The sequence below is a fragment of the Diuraphis noxia genome, unplaced genomic scaffold (genome assembly GCF_037042655.1).
Source record: "Diuraphis noxia isolate RWA-SAM2 unplaced genomic scaffold, SU_Dnox_SAM2 contig0002, whole genome shotgun sequence".
NCBI classification, from domain to species: domain Eukaryota; kingdom Metazoa; phylum Arthropoda; class Insecta; order Hemiptera; family Aphididae; genus Diuraphis; species Diuraphis noxia.
The window spans coordinates 73,859,022-73,885,807 of NW_028301712.1; the positions used below are offsets into that span (position 1 = coordinate 73,859,022).

The window sequence follows — 26,786 nt, forward strand, 5'->3', positions numbered from 1 at the left end:
GCGATCATTATAATATCATAATATATAGTTATTAGATTATTGTTTTTTCATTACTCAATGATAATAATATTTAGGCGTAAAAACTTGTTCAACGTTTTTTTTTACAACACCCCACCTAAAAACCTGTGCACGGGTCATAACTGGTCCCACTCGTCCATAGTATAGTACTATATTGCTATATTATTATTGCATTCAGCATTGTTATTAATATTATTCATATTATTATTATACAGTTGTCGTTCTGTATGAGAAACGTTATGAACAGCGCCGCGCCGTTGAGTCCGTGAAATTTCGGTGAATTCGTCGCGGCGCAACCGTCCTGCGGCCTTGTGTTTACAGGTATACTGAACTTCGGGGAAGTATAATCAAATTATACTTTTTTATCCTTCAATCGTGGCTTAAGCAAAAAAAAAAAAAAAATCACTAATATAGTTTGGTCTTACAATCGCGATACGTGCTGCAAAAATAATATGTTACCGATGTGTTATACAATGATAATATTTCCCGTGGGGAATAAGTGATCTGCAGGGAATAATCGAACTATTTATTGTTCGTGCTTGCGTGTTTACACCGTTTTGAAAAATTAAAATTACAACTTACAAGTAGTTTCCTGTGTCTGAGCCTCCGAGGGAAAATATTTTAAACTATCAATAACAAATTATTTTTAACTATCATTATTATTTTCGTTTTCACGTTTTAATCTGATCGACCATTTTTATACATCAAAGATTTATTACTCATTTAATATATATCATAAAATCAATGTCTGTCTATGCTTTCTGGTAGATCAAAAATTTAGTTAGTATATTGACTATATTATAGTAGTTATTTCAGTATTTCAAATGTTATCACATTTTAAAAATAAAAAGTAACTTTTTTTTTCTTCACTCAGTTACCTATTAATAAGACTACCGATTGTAAAATCATCGAGTTTCTTTTAATAAAATACTCATTTAGAAACGTCGACGGTTCTAACTGTGCTTTGCTTATGTAATCGATTGTCGAATACGATTATCGTTATTGTTTCTGTTTTCAAATCTATTATACGATTATACCATCATAACTACAAATTAAATAAGAGAACTGAGAACACTAATCGGCGGTGGTTCATGTATATGTTACGGTGAATGATGTAAACGTGGTAAAAGACGTCATTCCCCGGTAAATGACATCATTTACCTAAAAATTGGTAAACGTTGTAAATGCAGACATTCTCCGGTTATTGTCGTCAATCACCAGTTTAATTGGAGAATGATGTTTAAAAAAATTTTCAAAGCTTGATGTCGGTACAACTGTTCGTGTCCCAATATTAGATGTTGATAGAGCAAGTGGTTCTCCGCGTAATTTACTTGCTGTTATTATTTCATGCGAAGATGACATGTATAAATTATGTAAGGTAATTTTAATTTGATAATGTTTATGTAATTTAAATTAAATAAATACCCGAATGTTTGAACCAGGTACAGAATATGGGGTGTTGAAACACAAATATACACGAGCACAAATTTCTCCGTGTAAAGAAAAATTCCTAGAGCTAGATGAAGCCATGAAAAAAATTAAAGACAGGGAAATAACATTAAGAGAAGCTGCAGCAGGACATGGAATGCTGGTCATCAAGGATTTAATCGATGCAACTGCAAAACTGGTTGTGGTACTAAAAAAATTGATTGCAATGCAGCAGAAATGTTGTGCAATTCAAAATGTCATGTTAACCAAAATTGTACAAATAAAAATTGTATTAATAATAAATCATTATTATAAATAGTACCTACCTATAGTAAAAAATCAGTGTATTATTTGAGATTTATCATCATTTACCACTAGTTTTGGTAAATTACATCAATGACCGGTGAAAGATGTACATTTGAATTTAAAATTTGGTTTTTTACATCATTTACCTACTTAATCGAATCAATTTGGTAAAAGACGTCATTCACCGGAGAATGACGACATTCACCAATATTCATCTTTTACCGTAACATATACATACAATGTGTATTATTATATCAATCCATATATTATATTATTTGAAAATTCTTATTCCGAAGCATATAATATATAAATTTATGCTTTTTTTTTAAATATTACGTAGCATATTATGTATGCGCTCGTATTTTATTATGTATTCGACCCCCGCGAGTGTGGAGCAAGGTCGGTACAATACGGTCCGGCATTTCGTCGTTTTGTCAAAGGCCACCCGCCGCGATCGCCACGATCTCAATTAACGTCAGTCCCATTGTGCGCGTTTATTCCATTTTTTCCATTTTCAATGCACACAAACAAACGCATTAATATCATTTTAATATCTTCATTATCCCAACTCGCGCGTGGCAATTATTCGATTTTGTATATTATTTTTTTTTCCAATCTATTATTCCATTTTGCCACCCGGCTTTTAGAAGACTTTACCGGCGGCGCTATACATAATACGTCCGTAAGAATCGCATCGCTCTGGAATGCGGCGATCGTACGATTGGTTCATTGTTTTCGAATAATTGTCGAATAATATCGCTGCATTGTGTGTTTGGTAAAAACAGCGTAATTTTCCCTGCGAGAAGACTGGCGGTACAAATTTGAAAATCGTTTTCGAACCGAATAAGAGACCGGTTTCAGTGACCTTTTTATTAGATATTTTATTATTATACAAGTATACTGAAAACGTGTATTTTATTAAAATATAATGTTTTTAGAGTAATTTGGAAATACATTTAAGTCTTAAAAATAAAATAATTTTAAAACTAATTAACGCTGGACCGAGATGAGTAAATTCATTTTCTGATAACAAATATTAATAAAGTAAATACTGGGTACTTTTATAATATATTATTATTATAATAATATGTAGACAATCGTGGAAAGCATTCACACTTATATGAAAGTAAATTATATTTTTGAATTTTATTTTTGACTCCAATTGTTCGCTAATCAATCCCATGTTATTATAACATTCGTGCATACAACAGTGTCTATTAAAATAATTTAACTAAAACTGTTATAGCTTTTAAACTAAATATTTAAAAAACTCTTTTAGCTCATTTTTAATACTTCATCAATCATTTTTGTAAGTATAATATGCTTATACCTCATATTCCAAAAAAAAACGAGACTAAAAAAGAAATTGGTGCTTTGATCTATTAAACTTTAAAACATAGAAATCAAATAAAAACTGGGTGGTCACTTCCGTCAAGCCATTCACCGTAATTTATATACACTTGTCATATATTCTTTTTTTTTAAAACAAAACAATTTACATAATTTAAATATTATTTTATTTTATTAAAGCTTATTCAACTCTTTATTGGACACCCTGTCGTACAGTATAATACTTTATTGCTTTATTGTACCCGTTTCACATGAATTGTATAATACTATAAAATATAATATTTTGCCAAATCGCCCGTATTGTTTATTATAATACAGTCATCAGAAAAAATTTAAATAATTCTGAACTATTACCTATATTACTAAAGAATAATAATGCTGTATATTTGAACCAATACATAAATTTGTGAGTGTCTGTAAAATTAAACTGTCTTAACTCTTGATCATTCATTTTTTAATTCGTTATCAAACTATTTGTTCAATACCCATATATATATATATATTAGGAGAAATAAACCGAAATTAAAGTTTTTTTTAAAAAATTATTATTGTTTATAACTTAGAAGTTAGATGTTATGGTAAAAATATTACAATTGCATTTTATGGTATTGAAAATGAAATACTTTAGTCTATAATATATTAATATATAATAAATATAAGTTTCTATTACTAATTACCATTTATATTGGTACCTACTGTGTATATTCCGGTTACAGATGATTAATTTAAAAGTAGGTGCTAATAACAATCTAAACTGATATAGGTATGCTTAGAATGAAACTCAATAACACCAAATAATTATTACAGACAGTACAGAAATTCATGTGTAATCGTTCAAATAAAAAAAAGTGTATTTCAATAAAAAAAACACATTTTTTTCAACGAAAGCTACCTACTTTATATATATAAATTTAGTAAACGTGCCAAACGTATATAAAATCGTTAAGAAAATAGATTAACAATCTATGATTAAATGTCTTAATTAATTCCATATACTCAGTTTTAACATTTGTTTTTGCTCATTCATTATATTAACGGTAATAAATTGTAATTCACATATTATACTATTTATACCAATTATTTAGTCGTATATCGTGAATTATTATTAGTATATGTTACAACTAGATCGATTCCATTCGATATTGATGCTCAATTAAGTGATATTTTTTATACCATTGTCAAATTATGTCACGAATCAAAATGAAACGCTGTTTGATAATTTGATGAAATAAAAAAATTGAAAACTTGTGTTGCTTTGCGACAATTCGCACTGAGGTATAAAAGCATAATATGGTATAATATTAACTATTGAGTAAATAATAAATATACAATATATTTCAATAAGCATACACAGCAACTGCGCATATAAGGTACCTATCTAGATATAATATATAATATACGGGTTCCGTTTAATATTACCATTTCAATACACAGTGTACACGCTTATCTTAACCGTCTAATAAGGCAGTTGACCTCTATATATTATGATGTACTACATTTTCGTTCACTAATTGATTTTTTATTGTTACGAAAAAAGTTGATAATTTTGCTGTGGTCCCGTTCAAATAATTTACTGAAAATAAATTTTCGTGGAAAGAATTTAGTACATAAAATGTATGATGCACATTTATTTCTTACAATCACAATCAATCCATATGAACAGCAGGTTAGGTATAGCACCCCAGCCTGATATCTCATTTAATATACTCATACTATTTTGTCTTGGAACATTATTTTATATAAATCGGTTATTGGATCAATGTAAAACTTGTTGTGTAAGTTCAAGGTTTATATTGATTAATTAAGTACCTAGGTGTTAATCGTGAATTAAATTAGGTCATATTTTTGCTATATAATATACATTTTTAGAAATTGCAAATACATACTTTCTAATTTTAATCTATTACCTATAGTGTTCTTATATGTTTTGTTCTTAATATTAATTTGTTTATTTATGTTAATTTCACAATGATATATACATATACTTATTACTTACCTACATTATTTTAAGTAAATGCTTCTTTTTTCATAACTGTTATTGTAAATAATTTTTTTGAATAATGTATAATAATCATGTTATTTAAATTTGAATACAACATTAATATTTTTATCTAATTTATTTGATGGATGTAAACATATGTTAGGTACCTAATAACACCATGCTGGTTAGGCCAACATCAACCATAATGGATTGAAACTCATAAATGTTCGTAAAACCAATGGTTCTATTTTGTTTAGTACTGTAAAATCAAAACTTTAATCGCATTGACATTATTTTTCAATCATAATCAGCTGTTCAACAATAGGAATTTTATCGGTTTTATTTTCAATATCATGCTAAGAAATTCATCCAATACGAATAACTTTACACGAGTACCGTGTTTAGTAACCTTGATAAAATAATAATTAATAATTTTAAAACAAAATATTACAGTATTTCACAAATGTTTACGGTGAACACTGTTTTTATTTTTATGAAAATTAATTATTTTTGAGCTTGAGCCCAAGGATCTTTTGAAGTCGCTTATAGAAAATGAATAATCTTATATCTATATATAATAATAATAATATATTTACAACTGCGATATCTTGCAGTGCGTCCGTAAAATTAAACATTTATTTCATGTACTGTTGATTTTAATGTCACGTATCCAACGTATGTATTGTAACCGATTTGCAAATAATTATCATTTTGTTGCTCTAAAAGAGAAAATATAATGCCCGTGTTTAGCAAATCAAACCGGAAACGATGTGACAATAATTATTATTATTATTATTATTATCGTATACTTACATATATTAAAAAAAACTTATATGCATTATTATAAATATTGTAATATTGTTGAAAGAGGGTTAACGGGTACAAACTGTTTGAACTAAATTATGAAAAACTTCACAAAATTGCGTTACGTTAGATGTTTTCTTGTATGTCAACTGACTGCATTGTTGTCGGCACACGCCGAGTTCCTATATGTATATGTAATAGTGCCCATATAATAATAATAATCTTAACAATAATAGCCCCGAAACAATCGATATATGTGTACAGTGACAGTGAAAGTAAATCTTAAGAAAGACTTTTAGGAACAATTTTTAGTAGTTTTCATATTTTCCGCAATGTTATATAATTTGAAATAATATATTATGTATGCATGGTGTGTGTCGTATATATTAATATATTATTATGTTTTTGTTATTAATTTATTATAATAACGATTTATACAATTTTTTATTTTTAACAACAGTGCGTGTAATAGTAGTCGCGTATTATGGAGGATTACAAAATTATGCACACCTAGGTCACGGTTTGCCATACCTGCTTTTTTCACTCCCAATTTGTAGCTTATTACTTGTAAAAATTGTTTTCATTTCGGTCAAATAGGTTTCGTAATTATAATAAAGATATCAAAACCTTCTTATTTCCGGTATTAAGTATATATACGCACACTCTGTTCGATAGCTTGGACCTTTACATCGAGTTCACCTACTTTGGACTCATCGCGTCGCAAAAAAGTCGCCGACGGGAGTTTAATAAAGCACATTGTCATATACGATCATACGATGACGCTTCTCCCAGTCTTGGATGAGCATGTGTTTTTTTTTATACATAGGTATGTGTATAATGTATACTTTTTTTAAATGACTCGTCGCTTTCGGAAGTGGCAATCAACAAATTCCCTTTGTTCGCATTCTGCGCGATTAACATCTGCAACTAAATACTTATTGTCGAGTTGCTGTAGGAGGTACCCGGATAGACGGCGACAGCGGCCTTGTCGAACGATCGGACGAGTCGAAAAAATATTTATCGGCTCCAAAGATATAACACACGACGGATAAGTGAAATCAATTTGGTCTGAATAAAGCACGCATAGGAGAAAGTCAACATGTATACGAATATAATATAATATATATCGTAGGTACGGAAGTTGCGTTCCAAGTATCATATGTTATTACTTATATATCGTGTCAGCGGAGACCCAATATGATATATATATATATATACAATATAATATTATTTTTAAATACGGATAAGATGAATGTTGGTGTTTACAATAATTGCCCTTGTCCACATATTTTTTTTACGTAAAAAATAACTGTCATTCAGTTGGTTCCGTACTTGTTTAATGCATGTTGGTAGTACATATATAATATATATATGTATATGTATACCACGATGAATAATTTATGACAGAATACAATCGTGTTCATAATTCATACAATGTATTATATAAAAGATTTTTTGTATGATCTTGGTAAAACGATTTATCATCTAATATTGCGACATATTATTATTATACATTTATACATTTAGTATATAAGTATGAAAATTCAAATTAATTATGATAAATCAAACGAATATAATATATTTAGTACATATAAATTAATAAATTATAGTATACTATTCTGTTACATATAATAGTCGGAGTATCAGGGTGGTTGTGGATATACATTTAATTAGATTTTGGCAAATATTTTAGTCAATATCAGTCGTCGTCCATAACTGAGATCGGGTTCTCGAACTCGAGCGGCAACATGGTGTTCGGCATCGCCCCATATAGCGAGTTACAATTATTCACGTGATCGATGATTAAGCCCAGTATGTCTCTCTCTAAAACCCATTTAGAACAGCTTCGATGTCCACGTCCAAGTGCGGTGATATCAGCCGGGTTGTCTCTGCTTTTCCGTTCAACCACTTTGAGATAACCTTGCCCTATATGTCTCTAAGCTCAGGTCTCGGAAGTACATGACTGACCCGTAACCCTGCACACTTATTGGAAACACAATTTTAAACCGTTTCTTTGATTCTTTCCCGAAACGAGCTCCGTTCGGTTGTGTTATCGCGATGGATATTTTAACTATAATAAATGACAGGTGGGTGGCTGTATCATAATCGATAGTGATCATAACAAAATTTTCGTGTGTACTATATAGTTAGTAGGTATACATACATATTATTTAATATCCATCGAAAGTCGTCCTGCCTTACTCATGTATAGTCGTGTTATTGACTATATACACTCTGATTTTATGCGTTTCCGTCTTTGGTCCTAGTCCGGAAAATGCGTCCTGAATTAATAGGTACTTGAAATGATTCCGGTCTACTGTTTCATTATTAATACGCCTTCCATCGGGTTTTCCGAGCATCCATACGTGATCGATTGTGGAAACTTTGTCTTGTACACTTCGTTCTTCTAAACGTACCACACGGAGGGTTAATAATATTTTTTAGTTTGTCGAGATCAGTATCCCAAAATAGTAGAAAAAACTGCTGTCCACAACCGTCGATATTTTAATAAACACGTGTTTGATTTTTCTTTTGTGATAGGTAAATCATGTTTTGGTGCGGTCGATCGAAATAATAATAATAATATGTATTATGTATATGTCGCCGACGACGAATTTCACGCAATTTTTCACGGCAGGTATTACGCATAGTTTAACCCGTGTCCAGCGAATCTTGCCGAAGTTGAAATTATAATTCGAAAACACTCGACAGCGACGTCCACTCTTTCATTTGTCACGCTATTTTAAATACTCGTACTCGTAAGTCGTAGTATAAAATGTATTACATTTTATAAATTGATATGCTCGTTCTATGGGGCTGGCGTATTGCGCAGTTCTTTCTATCGTTTCTCCCGCGGACAATTTTTATCATAACTCGTTGGAAAGATATGGGTGAATCTATTAGAAGAACGTCACACGTCCCGTACCTATATTATGATGCAATTGTATCCGTCTAGCAAACGAACAAAATGGTTTATTTTGTGTTCACGATATTCTTATAAACATTTTTTTAGAGCAATATCTCTGTTATTTTAAAAATTATATAGTGTGATTTGATCTATTATCCAATTTATGTGTGAGATTATTATATAACAGAGGTGGCCACTAACCTTAATTTTAGGAACCGCAAATTTATGAAGCTATTTCGAAATAAGCAAAATTGTTAAGATAGGTAAATATGTTTATAAAATAAAAACACATTTTTAATTTTATAGCAAATAGAGGAAAATTCATTTTTTTACACTACACAGGGCATTATTGTTTAGGCGGTTATACATTAAGAAATGGGATTTTACTTTTGAGAAGTGCTTTTTATTTTTTATGAATTAATTTTAGTCTAAGTTTGGTGTCAAGCGAGCCACACGATACTAACTTGGAGTCGCATGAGGCTCGCGAGCCACATTGTGGCCACCCCTGTGGCCCTGTTATATAAGATGATCTCGAAAGCTTTTATTGGTATCTCAATTTTAAGACAATTTTCAATCATTTGAGATGCTCACGACTTGCCCCTCAATTAAACTATATCGCAATTCAACACCAAAACAACACATGTGGGTGTGGCACCCTCTATGACTCAAATATTGACGGGCTCAGGTCTCGATGGGGGCAAGTATAGCATCTATTAATATGATTTAAGAATATGATTGTATATTACGAACAAATAACGAGTTCGATTGTAAAGGACGTCGTTGTCGTTAAGCAGCTGCATCAGCACCACTCGTGATGTATAATTTTGAATCGGCGGCAGGCGGCAGCTAATGCGTCTCATTACGCTGTCAATTATTATTACGATAGTCTGGTGTACTTAACATTTTTTAAAATTTTTTTTATAGGTTACGCCATTATACGTATAACATGCTACACGCCATCTATATGATGTGTATGGGTATTATTATCTATTCACCTTCCCAGTCTTTAAGTAAGTAACTCACTCTCTTTCACTCATTCTCCCTCTTGAGTCTCGAGGGTTCATTATTGAGTTCCAAACCACGCACATTAGGTCATTACTGGATATTTTCTAGATAATATGTTCGCGCGCGTTCACAATGTCGTTAATTTAATTATCCGTCGTCCATGGGCTTTTATGTTGTTGTTGTCGTCGTCGTCGCCGTCGTCGCCGTCGTCGTTGTTGTTATGTCGTTTTATTTGTATGTGGTGTACGCGACGAGGTCTTTTGGCTTCTATTCTGGGTACAATTTTTTACTTTTCGAAGGACTCATCTTATTTGTTTTGTGCACGCAAAATAGAAATAAAAATCAGGTCAAGTAGTTGTAGGCTGCGACCGAAAAATTACACATTTAGAAGATTTAAACTCTAGGTCATTGTTCTTTGAGTATAGATCAACGGGTTAGTCTATAATGCGCTCCCGTCTTAATACATATTGTGATATGTTTTCATTGAAATATTGTGCATGTATCGTTTTTTTCCATTATATATTATATAATACTAGTTGAGGTTTGACTTTTGGGAGTAATTGTACAACGTTAAAGTAGGTATATATTATATTGCATAATTATGTATGTATAATGCATAACATATTTGTAAGCTTGAATTCTATGATAGTGTAATGTGCATGTAATTTATTGAATTCAATAGTTTGAAAATAAATACAATAATAGAATTATGTAAACTAAACTATTATGTTCAATCAAAAATCTTAAACTGTAATAATATCTCGTCTATTTTTTTTTTTTTTTTAATCAATACAACTAGTTAGAATTTAAAGGATAAAGTGATAAAATATTTTCAAAAAAAAAAAAAAAATCGTGGACAAAACATCACGTTGGCTTATATTATTATGAATGCCGCAAAAAAAGTCCCAGGTAAAAAATCCTTGGAAAAAAAATTGCTAACACTCAATTCATTAATTATGTTTTACATATTATATTATTTAAACATCACAAATTTAATTACACTCAAATTTCTACGGTATATGTTACAATAAAAATAATTTTAAAACATGCATGCATAAAAAAAATTTTAAACTACAAATTACAAATTCAATCACATTTTATCCATATATAATATCCTTTTTTTAAGTGTTAATGTATTCCTATTATCTAATATACATTAACACTTAATTCTCCCCTAATAAATTGTTCGCATACATTTTTTAGCCAATTTGCATTATATGTCCTTTATGTGGTGGTTTGTAAGTTAATTGCCCAACTTCACTTAATGGTAATTTATATATATCTATATATTATATATATAATATATTTATATCAGCCCCCACCTCGTTTTTTATATTTTTTATTAATTTCCATATCGATGGATTTTTATGCTCAGCCAAATGACTAAACCTATTATTCCATTCCTCACACACGTTATTGGTAAGTAATGGTATTTTTTCGCAGTTACCCATAGGCCATAGGTACCTGGTACCTATTAGTTATATAAAGTAAAAAATTATTTATATGATATTTATATTGTAATTGAACGTAATTGAATACCATCTTAACTTTATTTTTTGGGCTTTAATGAACAATTTGTGTAAAAATAATAATTATTAATTACTTGAATAATAAGTTTCAATAAAAAAAATGATTAACAATTAACGTACCTAGGTACTATTATGTTTTTCATTTGAATTTATTAACGGGTACTTTTTTCTGGGGATGTTTTTTTCGGGGACTTTTTTTTCCGTTTACCATTATTATAGCGGCTTATGAATCACGTTAAGGATTTTTTTTTTTTGAACTGTAGGCTAATATTGATTAAATTAAATTCCCAATAAAACATATTTTTTATCATGCATTTAAACTTTAAAGAGAATAATATTTAATAGATATAGTGCCTATAATATATTAATATGTATCCGATCTTAAGCAGTTTAGGATAATGGACGATTATTTATAAAGATGACCTATACCTTTATATACGGTATAGTATAATAGTAAGTGCTGGATTTAACCATTGTGCCGCTTTAAGCACTAAATAAATTGCTACCTTTTAATATAAATATTTTTCTAGTCTAAAAAATGTTATTAAAGCATACAATTATAGTTTTTTCCTTTATGACTTAAAATTTTAATGATGAAAAATAAAAATTTACAGCTGTTATAAAAATGCATACGTATACATTCATATGAAAAAACTTAATTATAAAAAATATGATATAAAATATAATGATAAAAAACATGGTTGTAATAAATACTTAGTTAATTATTATATTCAAAATTAAATTGTTAATGTCTAGTACTCATCGGCTTTCTGTGCGACTTTTGAGTCGCAAAATCATCTATTATGGCATCGATGAAGTCCATTTTGTTCACTAATTCAGTTTCAATTGCCAGTAAACTCAATGAATTTAGTTTATCTCCTTCCATACTTGCTCTCAAATAATTTTTTACACGCGATTTAACGTAGAAAAAGACATCTCGCCTGAACAGTTAGTTATTGCCATACATAAAAGCATACGTAGAGCAATATCTACGTTATAGGAAAAACTATGTCTAAATTATTACCGCGTAAAGTGTATTGATAATTCGATAACGCCATTAATATTTTTATTCATACTTTGAAGATATGCTCGAAAATGAACACATTCACAAGCGAATGATTTTTCTAAAATATCATAGTTATAAAATTCTTGAAGCTTATTAGCTTTTTGAGTTAATTCTTCTGGTGAAACTGAAATCCATTGACTATTATTAATAGTGGATGGATTTCAGTTTCGTTGTCGAATTTCAGGATTTATATTGATTATGTACCTACGTCAGCCGGAAAATAACTATATATCTTGCAATCGTTACACTCCAACGAGCGATCGCGGTATCATTCGTCAACGGGTTACTATACGGACCGAGTTTTGTTTGTTTCCCGTGAAAACTACAGTGCTCGTCCGAATGATTCATTTGTGTAAAGTGATTAGTATATAGTGATAAATCGTATCTGTAAGTCGGTTGACCGCGCACGAGTTGTCGTCGTCCTGTTGCAGCAATGTCGTTGTCGCGGCTGAAGAGATGATTCATCGCGCGCGGTGGTATCGATACGCTGCTATTAGAGGGTTGATCAAACAGGTGTGATTCATAAGAGGTTTTCGACCAAGGTCAGAGGGGAAGGGTGGGAGGGGCGTGTCGTTGACTTAAAACACGTTTATTATTATCCGCACCGTCCACCGACAATCGATACGGCCGCAAAGATGAATCATCAGCTAGGACTACATAATATTGAACATCGTGTAATCCGTTTACCTACATATCTACCCGGTAATTAATCTGTTATAAAAAATTGGGGTCCCGAGACGACGTTTGAGCTCATTCTCCAGAGATTCTCGACAATCGAGCACCCACGACAGTTACACATCGACCACGAAGACTGCGACGTCTTCTACAATAGTTCCATCGTTTATCTTCACAGTTTCCGTCCGCGTTTATTTACCTAAACATCATTATTATATGGTACCTAATACGCCAACTACCGATGTACCTTCCTTAAGTCCTGTAGACTGTAGTAAGTCTATAAAACATTCTTTAAAAAATATTCATTAGTGTCGCTGTGCCGATCTATGTGCTATTTGTTAAATTTCATATAACGTGTTCTTGGAATTGTCGAGTTACGATTTAATCTCAGGTTCGTACCTATTCAGTATTTTTTATAGAAATGTAGCCATATTATAAGTAGGTACATAACTATTGAAGCAAATATTTAAATCACGAGCTATTCCGAGTAATGACATAAGCGTTGAAAATACGGAATACATTATGGGTTTTTAGATTTTTAAATTAAATTTAAACTCGAGATATACCTACCCATAATATGCGTATTATTGTCGTATTGATAATACTTATGCACTCATAATTTCGAGATAGTAATAAATTTATACATTCATTAATATAACGCATGTACGTATATTTAGACTGCGAATATCAGAACGAATAGTAAAAATTCGAGGTATTAAATAGTAGGTAGCCGTGTCGTATGAAAAACGTAATTTTTTGATTTTGATTTTCGTTTTTATTTTATTTAATGAAAATTAGGCAAACTCATCGCAATAAAAACCAAAATTAATTATTTATAATAATAGTATATGTATATAATATTTAATTTATTAAAACCTGAATAATCATAATAATAATAATAAAAATGTATTAGGGATTAAAAAAAAAAACTACAATTTGAACTTTATAAATATATAATTATCGTACAGTAATGAACTTATAGAAATTAATTAACCTAAATAAATTAACTATAAAAACAAGTAACAGCAAAATCAATTGAGCCTTAATAATTTAATTGCGATTTAATTTTCTTAGTATTAATTTCAAAACAACAATTTCCACAAGATAATTTTTTTTTTTGTGCATCTTCTGATTTTTGTTGCTACATAAACTATATTAATATACATAATACATGCTTTATTTTCATACTCAATGGTATCAGTTGAGGTCGACATTTATATTTCTCTGATCTTTCGACAAAAAACGTAATACTATATTATATTTCCAAAACTGACAATTGTTGACAATTACTGATTTATTATCATTATAATTTATAATACAAAAGGGCGAATTCAAAAAAAAGTTTTATGGAAGCTAAAGGATAAAGAGTAAAAAGTTTAAAGTAAAAAGTCAAACAAACATTTTTAATGCGTACCTAATATATCGTTTCGTATTGTACATAATATAAAAATAGCCATATAAGATTAAATTTTTTAAATTTATTAGTTTTAATAGTTGATACTTGTGATTCAACTGTCAAATATTCTATAACATGCAAATATATAAAACTTTTATTTTTTTAAATTAAAATAAGTCTTAGAATTAATTCGTTTTACATTTTTAATAAAGATATCACTGTGGTTGTTTTCAAATGACTTAGATAACTTATGATTGAAGTTATTGGCAATTAATAATTGTTAACACTTATGCTTTCACGACAAATATTTGGTTAATTCAAGTTTATCTTAATTTAATTTTCAGTTTAGAATCGGTCTTGCTTATAGTCTTATGTATTGACTTTTTATTCGAAATAACTTTAAAACCCATAAACATGATTTTTTGGTACATTTTAGAAAATATTTTATTGCATTTTCAATTGAAAACCACGAACTATATTAATATGCACTTGTTATGTTACATGCGTTTATACGTATTACGTAAGTATATGCATAGTCATACGACACGTAATAATATTATCTGCTCTATTCTATAGTTGGTCGTATTATAAAATATATAATAATGATACCTATAGTAAAACGTCGATAATATAGGAAAACGTGCATTGTGCTATGCGTGCTTAGGTGTTTGATAATAATATGATATCGTAACAAACGTTTGACTACAATATATATCATAGATGTTTTTGTTGATGACTTTCAATAAAAAGAAATAAATTGAGAAAACATTAACGAAATAATATAATGGTATGTTGAATTGTCTCTCGATTGCCCTGCAGAATTTATTATAACGGACAGTATAAGACGCGCGTGTGTATATGTTTTATATTATTGTCAGCTTCATTGAAAATAAAATTAATAATTCCATCGGGAAAGAAAGGATGATGAGAGTAGAAAAAAAAACATCGTCCAGCGGGTAAACATCAGGTTCGAACCACTGTAATATCGAGTCGTTTCATCGGAAGTGACACTGACACACAGACGTACAATAACGTTAAAAATAGTAATAAATAATAATGTTTATCGTAAAATATTATTATTAATAATAATGTTCGTGCTTCATGTGGCAGGTCACTGAGAGGTCATGTCGGTGAAGTGCGAACTTGCCCTTGACGATAACCCGCCGCGGCAGCGATGCAAAAGTGAAGGAGGAAGGATCGTGCGCCAGAGACTGTATATATTAAATATTATTATATTATTGTATTATTATGTATGGTTAGGTCGGTCGTCGCCGTTTCTAAACTCGACGGAGCGTATTTACGACGACGGTCGGCCGTCACGCTCTGGTTCGTCGAAGAGCACGCGCGTGCGCCCTTTTCCTTCTTTTTCTAGAACGGTCCTCTGATCCTCTTCAGTCTGCAAACCGAACCGTCGTCGACCACGAACTTATTGTCATCGCTTGTGTATAGCAGTCATCACGGGTTGTAGGTCCAAACATTTTCATCGGGAGGTTTTATGCAAATCGTATTTTTAAGCCATTATTCCATTGGCCAAGAGCCCTCCGAAAAAGACCAAGCGACGCAAGTCGAAAAAAAATTGTCGGTTAGGTATAAGTAGTATATTTTTTAAAATTTATAATTTTATAGTTTATGCATTTCATCCATCACTGATGTTTATTCTTGATCTGAGCAAAGGATTTCTCGTTTTTGTAATCGTGGTTACAAAATATTTCTCAAAGTATACATATTATTTACACCTTAGCGTCCTAAATCAATAAGTGCAGCTCGAACAAAGTTTTACCATAAATAATTTACGTAGTCGAATTGCGTCTGAATTGTTTCCGTTTTATAAGTATTATAAGGTATACTGCAAGAGTTGAGAAGTAACTAATCAATAACCAACAAGTTGAAATAAAGTTAATTTATTTTTATTAACGATACAAATTATTATTATTATTGATTTTTTATTTTATTATAAAATCAAAAGTAAAATGGAATGGAAAGAGAAAACTAATTTAAAATTGTAAATAAAAAACTATTATTTAATCTAACTATTATAATTACTTGTACCTGCAGGTATATATTATAAAATCAGTCAGTATTTATAATAAGTTATAAATAGGGAGAAATTGTTAGCTAATAATGATTACAATATGAATTGAAAACTCTTTTCATCAATGAATTTTTCATTTTAAGTAAATAATATTACGAATTTATTTCAGCACTGCATTCATTAAAACGCTGCAAGTACCTATAAAGTATTCATTACTTTATTGATAAAATAAAAATCTTATGTAACTTTTGTCCGATTCATTGCTGAGATTTTCGTCTTATATTTGCCGTGATATTGGAATTTCACAAATCATTATTATTATTATTTTTTATTTTTTGGAGAGTGAGAGGAATTAAGTGGGCAGCAAACAAAAAATAGCGACCACAATGAAAACATTGAGACTCGCCAAGTGTTTTGTGTTTGTATGTACATTGAACATTGTACATGCGTATACACTATACACCGGAAATAAAATGTATGGTAATAATTTCTATAATATTATACTCCCCTATTGTGGATCACCTAGAATCACGGTGCATATCGTAAACCGACGGTGTGCAGAGGTAGCACACTCGGATTTCTCGTATTGTTATATTCTTTCGCAGACGACGTGCAAATAATAAAATAATATTCTAACCCTGTATAATTGTACACACGCGTCGTGGTAACATTATATAATAATATCTTAAATACAAATTCGTATATATATATCCAACAAAAGTTGGCCTATAGGTATTTATTATTTATATATATATACATTTGACGCAATATCGTGTCGAGCCTCGCAGTGCGGATTCCGACCCCGACGGGGTTAGGATCTTGAATTGCGCATCTCAACCGACGCAGTTGATATTATTATTATTATGTTTTTATCGTTCAAACACAATGCAATCGCCGCGGTGTCTTGTCCTGTAGGTGCTATTATATCATATTTATCGCGTAACGCGCGACGTGTCGCCGTAGATTTCGCGCGTTTAAATGCGTATAATATAATACTTTTTTTTCTCACCTGCTCAACCGGTATAATCTTGAAGACCACTACGAGCCATGTACCTACGCCCAGCTGGTAAGCTTATATATAGGTAGTTTTTCCCGCGCGTTTCTTCTCGTTCGTTCGACCACCGCCCCCGATCAGGTCACGAAATATTTTCCACCATGTTGTTAGCGAGTGTTGTTGTCGAATCAGCGGTGGTATTTTCGAGTGTTTTCGACCCCCCTGACCGTTATTTGGTGATGGCTACAGAAGAGACCCCAGATGATATTGCAAGAAATCGCGCGCGATGTTACTTCTTCGTAAATATTGTTTATACACTATATGAGAAAATGAGATCGCGTAGTTTTACTATACTAATATTATGTAATATCATATTATGTCAATGCACAATAATAAGTCATACAGTTATGTATAGCTATATGGACGTTGGTATAACCCAAACATAAGTCTGTATTGCAAATATTACGATTGTATACGAGTTTAATATATATTTATCTTTTTTTGGTATACCATCGTCCGTCATGTAACGGCTAACACTTGTGATGTGGTGTGATATTAACTGTAATTCTAAAAACTAGAAAATTTGAAAACTGTTGCAAACTTTGATTAGTTACATATATTATAACATAATACAAATTTTAATCAGTTTGAATTCAATTACAACGGAATGATTTTTTTTTCCGGTTAGTCGATGTTACTAATCGTTTTGAACTGCGTTCGTTTCATTAATTTAATGTTATTAATAAGAATTGTCTACAATTTTGGTGTTTAACCCATTGTTATTTTATTTGACTCTTGTTGTTTACATATACGTAGGTTTATTATGCTTTATATGCGCGTTTATTATAGGTTTGGCTTAAAAAAAATTACTGTTTTTCACACAAATTTTTTCGTAATTGTAGGTAATATGTCTACAAATAAATTGGCTGTTTGTCAATATTGCTAAGGAGTCAAAAACAAAACTGCGCTTAAGCATTTTTTAACAATATAGTTTAACGTTACAAAGGTCTTCAAAGCAACAACTGTCTTTGTGTATACCTAATTTTTTGTCTATACTTTCTTTATATTGATAATTATTGATTTTCGACTTGGTTTAAAAATAAGACACGACTTTACTAATACATTCTAAAATCAACAAACCAATATTGTAGCATAAACAAACTTAAATTAATCGCCATACAAGTGTAACTGTAAAATAACAATAATAACCACAATATTTTTATTATTGATGTTAAGGTTCGTAAAACAATCATAAGTTGGCACTAAAACAACTTTTCATAATTATATAGGTAAATACTTATTTATATAAGAATAGAAAATAGATATTAATAATATAATATTAAAAGTTCTACTTTTAATAATATACCTACATATAACTTAATTCTCGTGCGCAAATAGAATTTAATTTAAATTCACGCGAAGGTTATTTATGAAATGATTTCTGTCGGATTTTATAATTAATACTTGGTAGTTGGTACTGACAAATATTATGTATTATTGTGGTATAATGATTTGTCTGTGCTATATTGCTCAAAATCTATCTTTAAATAAGATTTACTGTTGGTAGTTGGTACTTGGTAGTCGGTACTGACAAATATCATGTATATATTGTGGTATAATGATTCGGCTGTGCTATATTGCTCAAAATATATCTTTAAATGAGTTCAACTGTTCAAGTCACTTCAAGGCAAGTGAACCAGAAAAAGAATTCATATATAAAAAATGAATAACAGAAATATTGGTCATCATATAACGAATAAGTTTCTACCTATCTACGTAAGAATCCTAGCTAGATTCTCGTGTTCGAAATCTAAACTCTTGCATATATTTTTGTTAGTAAAGTCATAAATAATTTAACACCGTGATGATGTGTGGTGACGCGGTTTTCTGACATTGGCATTTCGACCGAATTTTATTATTTTTAAAGTGCAGTTTATAGGTATTAGGTGTATATACATATATACCTACAATATACACTTTTTAAAATGAGTGGATAAAAGGTACATATAGTTATACTATAGATATATATGTGAGTTTAATTATATTATTTGCGAAACATACAGCAGCGGACGTGTTTTATAGTTCGCGAATGAGTATAACGATGTATAGTAAGTAGGTATTGCAGGTACTTATACCAGTGATCTGTCGCTACTATCTAAAATAATTAATTAGTCTTGCGAACACAACAAAATATATTATACGTAGTAGTATTGTATATTATAATATTAAATTTTATACAATATACGTATATTATTATAGATAGGTACATAATATATATACATATATATATACATATATATATATACTTATTAGTTATAAGACCGTTCGATAAAATTTAGCACGTCCAACCCGTTTCACAGCCGCATATATTATACTTACCTATATTAATTCAGCGGGAGCGATTTATGCAATTTATGTAGTATGTACCTTTGTATATATAAATATATATACATTTTATAATCGCATGGTGCGTGAACATCGGTGGTGCAGTGACGTGGGGATGAACTTTATTAAAACGTCGTCTTTTGTAATTTCGTATGCAAATGTCGACGATCCGTTTTATACATGCTTTGAATACGAACGCGGTCTGCAACTAGGTACGTCTAAATGGCATTGCACAAGGACGGTATATATTATTTATATCATATTTACACGATAACCGGATGATGTGCGTTTGAGAAATATATATTACGAATTATCGTCGACCGCAGACGGTCGAGACTAGGAGGTTCACTGCGCAGTCGGTCAACAGCAGTTGGTGATATTTGATCTGCAAACTGAAATGTCCCGAAAAACGAACAGACTCGAAAAATATTTCGCCTCATATTCCCACCCTCGAGGGTGAGCATACGTTTTTCGCGGAAAATATGTTGTCCAACGAGCAGTCTGAGGAAGAGGACACTCATCGCATTACGTCTGCTGTTATAGTAAACTACTGTAGTTTAACTACATATAACATATTATACTTACGTGTGTTGTTATTGTATAATATATATCTGTCTATAAAAGGTAGTATGACAATTTATTGTATTTTGTTCGGGTACATTAAATATTTTCGTTTTCGTTACACATCGCTGCTCGTGCCCTGTTGGTTTTTCTGTTTTCGATCGGCCGAAGAATACTTGCCGAATGACCAGAGTTACATATTATATACACTTATAATAATAAATACCTACCTATATTTGAAGGTCGTCAACTCGGGTTAATACACGAACACATTAAATAACCAACAAACAAACAGCAGCACGCGAAATATCGCATGATTATACATAATATACTCACTATATACCTACGATACGCACACACACATGCACAAATATAACGTATTTTTGTGTAATGTACGCGAATGTATTAATAGTGTTCGGCAAACAATTTAACCGTATTCGGATCGCTCAAATTAGCATCTGTTTTTTTTCAATCGTCCCAGCTGCCCATCAACTCCCGCGCCAGCTGTTGCGCTTCCCTCGTAGATATTGCCTTGAAATAAAGAAAATATGTATCTTTAATAATACAATATATTATATAATATAATACGTTGAGCATCATTTCAACTGCAGCGATTGTGTTATTATTATTATTATTATTACATTTAATTATTTCCGTTATTCGGAATGTCCATCGCTCCGAATCATTCCGAGTACAAAGGCTCGCAACCGGTAATATATTATATTATAATATTTATCTGGATTTTTGCAGATATATTATATATATATTTTTTTTTTTTGGACCATGACCATCGTTATCGCAATTAATTCGCATAATATATAGTTTCATTGCATTATATTATTCCTCATTTGACGATCGCCACGACTGTCCGGTTAACCTTAGGTTAACTATTATTACTTTTTATTAAGACGTTCAAATGTACATAAAATTGTTTTATCGCCTACCAGCGCGTCTCGCTTGTGATGTTCCTCCGACTTTGACCTATCATTCGCACGTTGTTAACATTCAATTCTAAACGCGAGTACATATAGGCACTTATTTGTTATTACGTTAAAATATAATATTTTACGGATGACAAATCACCGGAGTTGCATGACAATGCGTTTATAAGTATACTTTTTCTAACTTTGATCACTAAAATTGATATAGCACATTTTTTTCTCGATTTTTACTTCGTACATAACGTATATACTATACAACCTATATGTACCTATTTACATTTTAGAATTTTGACGGGAACGTATAAACACAAATATTGAAAGATGTACCTATTATCATTTTACAAATAAATCCTTCCGTTAACACAGTTTATAATTATTTTTATATCAATGATCATACTTAGTTGATTTAGCTTGTTTTTAGGATATATTATAATTCTTTGATGTAATAATAATTATATAATATCGATGACCGGACATTGTGTTCTGTATGTATAATATTGAATGTCTACCATTATGGCGTGTCATGTTATTGTTTAAACCACGCGTATACTTAATAATTTATATGGCTCGTAATCGAGGGCGCAGATCATCGTGATAAAATGTCGGTTTAATATTTTTATAAAGGCACGATGACAAGGGTTGTTGAGTTTGTTGTAGAACTCTGAAAAATTGTTATTAGATGTCAGAAGCGAAAAGTAAACAAGGAAATAAATTATATAGTACTTACGCCATAACGGAAAAACGACATCATTGTACCTACCCATATAATATATATGTGTCAAAATGGTCGGCTTGTAGTGTACACACACTCACTTCATCGGGTGCATTTTTATATAGGTTGGACGGACACGCGGTATTCTTGAAATACGCCGCGTTTGAAGTGTTTGAACCTGATAAATAACAACAACAAAACATTATTATTATTATTATTATTGTATACACGAATATCGTAATGTCGTATAAAATAGAAGAAACCGAATTCCTGCGAAAGACGCCATACGACCACGAACGAGTATAGGTAGGTTAATATATAGGTGTATGGGTATTGACGGTATTGTACTATGATTTATAATAATATGACTTATAAAATATTATGTTATTGTGTGTATATTGTACATTGAAGACCTATGGCTGGTGGAGGTGGTGGGGGTTGGCGAGCCGGTGGGTATGTGCGTGAACTCCTGAGAGAGGATCGCTGTCGTCACACACTGCGCACAATAATAACAACTTTTGGCACAATTTTACGGCTGATTTTCAAAAAAAAAAATCGCCAATTACCTTCAATATGTTGTCAATTGTACAGATCAATACGAAACCCTCGCGTATTCACCAGTATTCGTATTAGCAAACATTCGCGGTTCGTGTGATACAGCGTTTCGGGATCGAACATTTTATACGCGTTAATACTTACAAAAAACCATTTTTAATTATTTGAAATGCAAATGAAATGTCACCAGCTGATGATGCTCAGACTACAGTGCATTTTCTGTATACTGCCTGTATTCTGGTAGGAATCAGTCGACTTACTTATTGCTTGATATTATAGTATCACGTGCATCCTGCTCACATTTAATCCATTGGTTGAAACAATTCTTATTTACTTCCTATAGGTATATGTTCTAGATAAAAACTATTTATCTGTACCTTCACGCAACGAAATTAAATCGATAATAATATGTATATATATATATAGTTTAGGTTTGTTAGATAATTTTTCTATTATAAGTTTTTAGTATATCATACAGTATTGAGGCGAGTGTCATATCCGTACAATAATTGGTCTTGAGACACTTTGACATTTTAAGTTTTTATGTATAAAAAAAAACAACAAACAGTTATACATTGACTCGAGAAGCGGAAAAAGAAAAAAATTACACGTATTATATCTGTATAGAAGTTTATGTATGTTTATAGTATAATGTAATTTCATAATTTCAGTCAGAAATTTTTCACGCCAATTGTTGATTAGACGAACGACCAATTTTGGGCGGCTTATGTATCGTTGAATATAACTAAGGTGACCAGATATAAAAATCAAAAAAAATGTACATTTTAAAACTTAGGTCCTCCTCTATCATAATTAACCGATGTGTGTACTTTTCTACCCATTTTGTCCATACCATAGCTATTAGCTACTCTTATCGTGTAAATTATATATTTATGTATAATATAGTATAATACAATATATACTAATTTATAAGTACCATAATATTCGTTTGACATATAATTGACGTGTTAATAAATTATACTTTAATCATTAGATTTCACACGATTTGCCGTCCGTAAGAGTTTTTCTTATTTTCCGCGATGATCCAATGATCTGCTAGCAGCTGTAAAAATCACAAAATGTTTTTTCATCGACCGCCATGAGTGCTATTGCTTATACAATTAATAATATGATACTATATATATGCCAACACATGAACAAATATTATAGGTACATATATATAGAACCAGCTGTCGATATGGGTAACCGTGACGATATAGTTTCGAGTCTGTGTGTCATAGAAAAACGGTCGAAACCTTAAAAATTAAAACGGTCCCAAAAGACTTGACCTTGAGAAAAGTGTGAAATTTTGTGCCAAAAACTCGTCAGCGCGACACACAATGCAGCGTATATGTATAGTATAAAATATTATTATTGACGGGCGAAAGGTGGTGCCTCTGTGCATGTTTAATATAATAATAATGATAATATTAATAATATCGTGCCCGCGGCTTAAGACCTTCGCACCTACTGTTTCGTGTCCACCGTTGCGTGTGCGTTTTCATGTTATATATATATATATATATATATATGCGTATACGGATAGACGGTCTCTCTAAAAACTGTTTTAATGATACTATTAGTGCGACGGGTGCAGAGGAGAGCCGTTGAGCCAAATATGTCGAGCTCGCGATAGTTACAACTCTATAATCGATCGATATACCTACACACTTTATCTGCTATAAGACGTATTTTACTGGTATCTAACCTGCTAACCATCTAGGTTTACAGCTCATATCCCGCAGGGCCTGTATATAATATAATACTCGCGGCATGATTCTTTAGAAATATGTGGATGGTTTTACTTCTTTTGTTTATTTAAACTTTGTTTTACAACTGTTTTTGACAGTTAAACTGTTGGGTTTAAATTTACGAAATTAAAATATTAATTATATAAAAAAACAAAAATCAAACGATAATATTAGCGTCTAGCTATAATAGCGTGCATAATTTGTTATTGTTTTTTTTTTTTTATTGTGTGGAAAATATAATTCGAATATTGTTGGAAAAATGAAAAGGGACAATAGGGAGGGTCATTATGTTGTGACAATAATGTAGATAGCGGTGTATAGAAAATGCGTGTGGGCCAGTGGGTGTTTGCAGCACAGATTACGCGGGGTGATTTTTTATTTTATTACGAGGACATCACTGCGTATTTCTCAGTAATTTTAAGATAATATAATTTTAGCTTTCTATTTATACGATATTTGGACTATAATATCGCCACTATTTTTTTAATATATATATATATGTAATAATCGAAAATTGAATATTTTTCTAAGAATTTTGATGTATAAACCTGACATAACCTTCGATCTATTATCAGTCGATGATTTACGAGCATTTAAAGTCTATAATATTATGATTGTGAAATAGAACGACTGCTGCAGCAGAGTGGTGGTGAGAGGGACACCACGCACATTTTTGGCGCACCATTCAGTCGCCACCACCCCGCTCGTCATTAGTAGGTAGGTACTAGGTTGGTAGATAGGTCGATATTATTAGGTAATTATACTAATTATTAAATGTTTGTGGACCAAACGGAAATCGAATTTAATTTAAAATCTAAAAAAGAAATAAAAAAAAAAGTAAACATCACTTTGTACTCGCATCATGGATCCGGGTGCATCCGTATCAAATAATGATGATAGGTCCTTTCTCGGTAGGCCGGCGAAGACGGACCCGTGGGGACGGATCTTTGTAGAGAGAAATTTAAAAGGACGTTACAGACTTGCGTAATTTTATGGTATATATGAAATTGGCGGCGGTAGACGTGGAATTCTCATGGCCATTTCGCTGTATACACTAATTTATCGTAGTTTATTATCACCATAGCATATTATTTTATAGCCGTCATGATATAATATATAATAATATTGTGGTGTGCACTTGGGCGGTGGTTGTGTGTGGACCGCAGTCCGTTGACATAACACCCGGACACGAGTCATGCATGTGAGCAATGGGTATTTCTTTCTTTCTTTCCGATTCGTATTCATCCACACGACGACGACCCGCGCGAGTACTATTATTATTTATAATTTATTAATTATTATTACTTCTACGCCGCGTCGAAACGCGCGTGACCGACGGCGGATCGCGTGTTTTGATTATTATTGGGAAGATGTCAGCAAAACATGATATTCGTTGTCGCTGTCAAATACGTTGGTAGCTTTTATAGTCGTTTTTCCTATTAAAAAAATGAATTAGGAAATGTTAATCTATTATTATACTGAGGAGGGTTTTGTCGATGTTTAAATTATTAAAGAAACCATAACAATTACTGGTTTATTCTTAGATTCAATTGCTTTCATTCCACCGTTTAGTTTACGTTATTAAAATCGGCGTCCTTTTATAAAAAAAAAAACACGAAAAATCACTCGGTGATGATGTTCGACCTATAGATAGATAGTATAATGTTGTTCGCGGGAAACCTTTTCAACCAAATATTATATATATTATCATTGATTACATTGCTATGGAAGTACATAATACTATTATCTATCGTGTAATCGTTTTCCAAGGTGTGATTTTCATATTTTGGGCCGCGAAGAAGACATTATATACATTATTTTTTATACCACCCGAGCCTCCCGCCTTAATGCAAATTTTTGTTCAATGCAAAGCCAATTATTGCGTGGTTAGCTATATTTAAATTAAACTGAATTTGATTCCTCTTATAGAACTTTGAGATAAGGATATGATCTGCGTATACGAGTCACAATTTTTTTATATGTTTTTTAATTTCTAAGCTAGTTATAATATATAAAATGCTCATAACGCGAATAAATAATTTAAATATCGTAAACACCAACTTAGAAACTCCGATAATAGGTATTCTCACTCTTATTCGTCCTCTTTAACTAGAAGCATCGATAGTGCGAAAGTTCCGATTTTTTCGAATTAATGAAGACGACGCAAAGAAGGCGCACCGGCACATTCGTACAGCTATAGTTAATAGTTAAAGTTGTACAGATTCCTTCTACCTGCCAACGACGACGACATCATATACTCTGATAATGTAATAGTTATTATTATTATTATTATGTAGGTCATATCCCGGGCTGTAAAAAGTGTAAAAATCAAAATCGATCTATTGTGCAATTTCCTATTAGCTGTTGCGCTTGTTATCGATACGGTCCG

General features: G+C 31.2%; 1 protein-coding gene and 1 pseudogene across 3 annotated transcripts in view; both read left to right on the top strand.

Moving 5' to 3' along the window:
• LOC107162925 (uncharacterized) overlaps nucleotides 1–26,786 on the top strand; it is a 65,002-nt gene that overhangs the window by 26,719 nt on the left and 11,497 nt on the right. The window contains exon 1 of one of the 2 annotated variants that reach the window (XM_089219513.1): nucleotides 13,251–13,461. The exons of the other annotated variant lie outside the window; for it this stretch is intronic. The gene's annotated coding sequence lies outside the window, so the exon portion shown is untranslated. Of the gene's footprint in view, nucleotides 1–13,250; nucleotides 13,462–26,786 lie in introns of those variants that run through there. 2 annotated transcript variants of the gene reach the window in all.
• On the top strand, nucleotides 1,259–1,957 carry LOC149058904 (uncharacterized; annotated as a pseudogene). Its single transcript, XR_016190093.1, has 2 exons — nucleotides 1,259–1,391; nucleotides 1,461–1,957. The product of XR_016190093.1 is annotated as an uncharacterized LOC149058904 (transcript).